Below are 6,000 nucleotides of genomic sequence, written 5' to 3'. Positions count from 1 at the left end.
GACGGGAACGACCCAGAGATGGGAAGACGCGGCAGTGGAGTCGCAGATTGAGAGGAGTACAAGGGTTATAACTAGTTCTGGTGCGGCGTGTGGCTGCAGTCGGTGGAGAATAATAGGAGGTGTGGAGGGGTGGAGGGATAGCCTAGCCAGCGGTGGGGTAGGCTTCACAGCGATGCGTGCTAAGAAGAGACGCTAGCCGCCGGAGGCCGGACCAGGCGATCCCGGCGACGCTGGAGGAAGAAGACGAGAGATTGAAGGTGCATGCCGGCCGTTGGATATAAATCCAATGGTTGTGGATGTCATAATCATTTGTTGACCAAGTTGACAACGCCCTCCGTAGGCTTTGACCTATTGGCCCACATGTCAGCCTGCAAAAATGTGGCATATATTTAACCCATGTTTTCTAGAATGTACAGTCCATTTGCTGGGTTGGGTGAACAAATAATTTCGCATCAATGCGCCCCATTCAATATTTTCTAAGAAATGCCAGCCCATTTGCACTTTCTTGAAATACACGAATTAGTTGGGCTCGTTCTATATATAATGTTAGGTTAGAAGGAGCAATTAATATCAAAAAATAAACTGGGGCGACACATTTTTTATATATAAAATTAACAAATTAGCGAGTTATTGCTCAAAATAAAAATGAGCGCATTATTATTACATTGGTCCTTAACATCTTCGCAAGCTTTTGTATGCAATCACCAGGATTTTCCTACCTGTGAGTCAAAAAAAACTAGGATTTTCCTTGCCAACTTCTGTTAAACATTTACTTTTATAAGTTAATAACACGTGGGATGTTTTTATAATGTATATATAAGTCTCTATAAAATATACGATAATAGTAATAATATAAATATATATAATGTGGTTAGAAGGGAAAACATAAATTGGACATAGCTTTATTATTCATATATATAGATAAATAGAACAGGGATCTGCGTTTTATTAAAAAAATACATTGGGCTGGCGATCTTTAAGAAAAAGTAAAACCTACGCTAGGAGGCCCATAGGCTGGTATGGACCTCAAAAAATAAGTTGAAACCACTGTTTCTGTATGTCGTGGGCTACGCCTACCTAGGCCTAGCTGATACTTGTTCGCCCTCTGGGAAAAAATGATACCAGCTAGATCCCTGAGCGAACTAGATTAAAGAGGGGGCCGGCGGCGCGACTGAAGAAGAAGCACGTCAGACGCGATTTTTTTCTTCAGTGGATGGCTCTCGATGGCGTTTTTTTACTTGCCTCTGCACCATACAACTTGTATTTTTAGCCTCCCAGTCCGTGGTGGACCAACAACCCATTTGCTGGGCGGGCCAACCTACAGAAACTAGGACTCGATTTTTCATGAAGCCCCAAAAACAATGCAGTACTATGCTTGTTTTGAGGCCGAAAACATTACGGCAGAGGTTGAGCGGGGGAGGGGGAAAGATAGAGGAAAATATTAAAAAGAGCTGATGCGCCGTTGCTACCCTAAAAAAGCAGGTGCAATTCTTCTTGGGAAGAAGGTGTGCTGTTGACACCCACATGTCACAAATCCCACAGTAGACATACTAACAAGTTCACACACAAGTACAATAGAACAGGTAAACATTCGTATCAAACTCAGGTTCACAGGACACGTTCATATTCATAGCCAACATTCACAATCAACAACTCAAAAGATTCATATATACACAAGGTCAGCATGTCTATGCATCCAAATGATTGATAGATCACATGACAATATTCATAGATAATTCACAAAAAGATTCAGATATACACATGTTCGGTATGTTTATGCAACCAAATGATTGAGATCACAGCCAATATCATCCATGGACGAACTTTAATTACCTAGGGTACAGACTGGTAAATGGTGTTCAGTCGGAGGTACTTCTTGCTAAAATTAATGCTTGCACGAGTAAACTTTCGAGTACATAAGAGGCAGCGCAGACAATCTGAACTTTGCTTGTAGGTTTATCCTCAAATTCTGGCCTCGTGCCGAGGGAGGTTTGAGCAACTTGGCCACTACTTTCATCCAACTAGTTTACTGGCTCATCTTGGTCCTGTAGCTCGCCAAAATTCTACATTGCAGACAAGAAAGGAGGCGGTTGAGAAAATGAACCACCCAAATTTTTTGTGCAGTTCAACTGAAATGGAGCATCCCTGGCGTGCAGACTGATTAAGTGCCAGACGAATATATGCGTCAACCAACTTGTCTGTAATATTTAGACTCCATGCCATACAGTTCGCTACCATATGTGCCACCACCAATAAGCTTAGAATAAAGCGATTTAACTAAAAAGCGCACAGAAGCAGTGTGCGTCCAAATCACCGAGTCCAAATTCACCGAGAGCGGGGGGGAGAAGGTAGTAAGACGTTGCCAATCTTCAAACTCTTCAGGAGACAAGGACCGGCGAAAGGCCAGGTTCCACCCATGGGTAGCCAGCTCCGCAATAGAGATATCCGGGTCAGGGCAGTAAGAGAATAAGGTGGGGAAGGTCACGGATTTCTTCTGATTTTTGGGATGCTGATAGTAGGATATCCTCTGGTGAAAATGCGGAATTAATGGTTCCCTTATCTGATGAGGAAATTTGGAAGGTGATTAGCTCGGCCAACACGAACGCTGCCTCGGGGCCAGATGGTTTCTCTATTCCCTTCTTTAAAAAATTCTGGCCGCAGTTGCGGGAGCTCGTCTATAGATCATCCAAGGTTTCTGCCTAGGGACGGTGCACATCTCTTGTCTTAACTATGCTGTCATTACTCTCATTCCTAAAGTCAAAGGAGCTGATTTGATGACGCAGTTTCGACCTATTTCTTTCATTAACAATTTCGCTAAGTTCCCTGCGAAAGGGTTCGCCACGTGCCTTTCCCCCATTGCTCATCGTACCATCAGCCCCTTTCAATCCGCCTTTATTAAAGGCCGATTCATCTTGGATGGGATCCTTTGCTTGCATGAAATAGTGCACAACCTCAAAATTTGTAAGTCGAAAGTCATGATTCTAAAGCTTGATTTTGAGAAGGCATACGACTCGGTGAGCTGGCCTTTTCGAGAAGGGTTCTTCTGGCTAAAGGGTTTGAGGGGCCCTTTGTCCATAGAATCATGCAGATGGTCTTGGGAGGCCACACTGCCATTTCTGTGAACGGCCAGGTTAGTAAGTATTTTTGCCAATGGTAGGGGCCTAAGGCAAGGCGATCCTGCTTCTCCCATCTTGTTTAATTTTGTGGCAGACGCCCTATCTTGTATCCTCTCCGGAGCAGCTAACCATGGGCATATATCTCCGGTCATTTCTCATCTTATCCCTGAAGGGATTACCCACCTTCAGTATGCGGACGACACAATTATTATGGTCGATTTGAATGATTATTGCCTCGCTAATCTCAAATTCATCCTCCTCTGCTTCGAAGCTATGTCGGGCCTTCAGATAAATTTTGCGAAGAGTGAGGTTATTGTCACTGGTGTGCGTGACAATGAAGCCCTGCGGGTGGCTCATCTTCTTAATTGTAAGCTAGGGTCCTTTCCTTTCAAGTATTTGGGCCTCCCCATATCCCCGGATGTGCTTCATGCGAAGGATTTTGCCCCGGTGGTAACCAAGGTGGGCAACAGGTTCCGAGATACAATACCAACGCGGGTAAAGTGGCATTGATCAATGCATGTCAGACCTCTCTTCCCATGTTCTTGATGGGCTTTTATCTACTCTCGGGAGGTACCCATGTTGGCTTTGATAAGCACCGTGGGGCTTTTTATTGGAACGCTGCTGATAATCGTTGCAAATCATTTCGTTAAATGGAAGCTGATGTACAGACCCAAAAACCTTGGAGGGTTGGGTATTATTAACACTGCCATCATGAACCATGTCTTATGATTAAATGGTGGTGGAAAATCATGAGTGGTGGGGATCAACCCTTATGGTTTTCTATACTTAAGGCCAAATATTTTCCTCTCTCTAGCCCGATGTTTGCTAACTCATGTGGTGGTTCTCAGTTTTGGAAGGCCTTGGTGAAAGTAAGGCCTCTTTTCCAGGCGCACGTTAAGTTTGTAGTGGGGGATGGCTCCTCCATTAGATTTTGGCTGGATTGGTGGTGTGGAGATTCACCGCTCTCCATGACCTTCCCCACCTTATTCTCTTACTGCCCTGACCCGGATATCTCTATTGCAGAGCTGGCTGCCCATGGGTGGAACCTGGCCTTTCGCCGGTCCTTGTCGCCTGAAGAGTTTGAAGATTGGCAACGTCTTATTGCCTTCTTCCCCACGCTCTCGGCGAATTTGGACTCGGTGATTTGGCCGCACACTGCTTCTGGGCGCTTTTCAGTAAAATCGCTTTATTCTAAGCTTATTGGTGGCACTCCTACTAACCGTTTCTCTCAGATCTGGAAAGCCCGGATCCCTCCTAAGGTTAAGATTTTCTTATGGCAAGCTTTCAGGGGCCGACTGCCTTCGGCTGGCCATATCCATAAGAGGAATGGTCCGGGCTCACAGTTCTGTGCTTTGTGTGGTGACTTGGAGGATACGGCTAGTATCTTCTTCCACTGTGTCTTGGCTAAGCTCATCCGGAGTTGCGTTAGAGAGTGGCTTCATGTAGCCTGGGACCCTGGTTCGTTCTCTGAGCTTCGGGCCCTGGCTAATAATTTGTCCGGCGTTACCAGACGTATCTTTTGGGTGGGCCTGGGAGCTTTATGCTGGTCCCTCTCGACAACTAGGAATAAATTTACTATTGAACATGTGTTCCCGGCTAACCTGCTGTTTGCTTATTTAAATCGTGTGCTCTCTTGCAGCAGTGGAAATCATTGACTAAGGTGGACGACCAGGATGCTATCTGTGTTGATCTCCAAAGTTTGGGCCTCGGCGTCTAATCTATGCACACAAGAGCAGGATGCTTTGTTGGTTTGCGCGTTGCTGGCTAGTTTCTTTTGGGCAGTAAACTTTCCGGCCTGCGTGCCGTGTACTGGCTAGGGAGCCATGTACCCCTGTTTTAACTTTCCCTCGTATGACCCATGGTTGGGGTCTGGCTGGTTCTGTGTTTCGAACCTATGTGTGTTTGCTACCTGCCTTATGGCTTTATTTGTAAAGTCGGGCGCATGCCTTTTCTCTAAAAAATATGTGCCGATAACCAAAAGGAACAAGTTGGGACCAAAGACTGGACTACGTTTTTCTGGGCTATGCGCCAAGCAATATTTTTGGCGTTCACTCTCCTAATACTTGGAGTTTGACAACTGGTTGACGCCGGTTGATACTCGAATGAATATAGGCACTTCTTCTTGTCAACATCGATGCTTGTCTGAGTGAACTTTAGAGTACATAGAAGCAGCATAAGTATCTGTCCATCTGATCTTTTGTGCAGTTCTACTGAAATCACCCAATGTAATGATTTGCCTGTGAGTTCAGGCTCCAAGTTACTTCTTTATGAAATCGGCAAATAGTAGCACAATACCAAATTATCAATACATATGACAAGCACAATAATCAGGATAAAGACCAATACCAACATGTGTGAGGTAGCATATCAATTACTATTTCCTTTGATTGGAAGCCAAAATAAGCGAAGCGACTAACAGCAAAGGAAGGAAGCAAGCCCAGATTAGCGGCTCACAGGAAAGGAAGGAAGCTGTCGAGGCAATGAAGCACTCAATGTTTTTGTGCAGTTCCACCAAAATCGAGCATCCCTGTTGGCACATATATTGAGAGAGTGATATTACTGTAATAGTGGGACTAGTTGATGAAACATACGCTAACAAATAGAAGCACCCTCATTATCTTAATGTAGCAACATAGTAGTCTTGCTTAAAGAGAGGTATTAGTTTATTTAATCAGTGCCAATTAGCTCAACACTCAAAGCATTGCCATGTATCATAGGTTGCAAAACTTTAACGTGCAAAGATAAAGGAGTTTCTCATGACAGTAGCACGATACAAATAGAGATGACAGCAAACTAATATGGATGAAGGCCTTAGGCCGGTACCAACCTGAGAAAAAAGCTTATTCATGTAGTCCCAGAAGAGATGATAAAGCACTCACTGGAA

Source organism: Triticum aestivum, chromosome 5D, assembly GCF_018294505.1.
Source record: "Triticum aestivum cultivar Chinese Spring chromosome 5D, IWGSC CS RefSeq v2.1, whole genome shotgun sequence".
Classification (NCBI taxonomy): Eukaryota; Viridiplantae; Streptophyta; class Magnoliopsida; order Poales; family Poaceae; genus Triticum; species Triticum aestivum.
Note: the sequence above shows the minus strand (reverse complement) of the source record.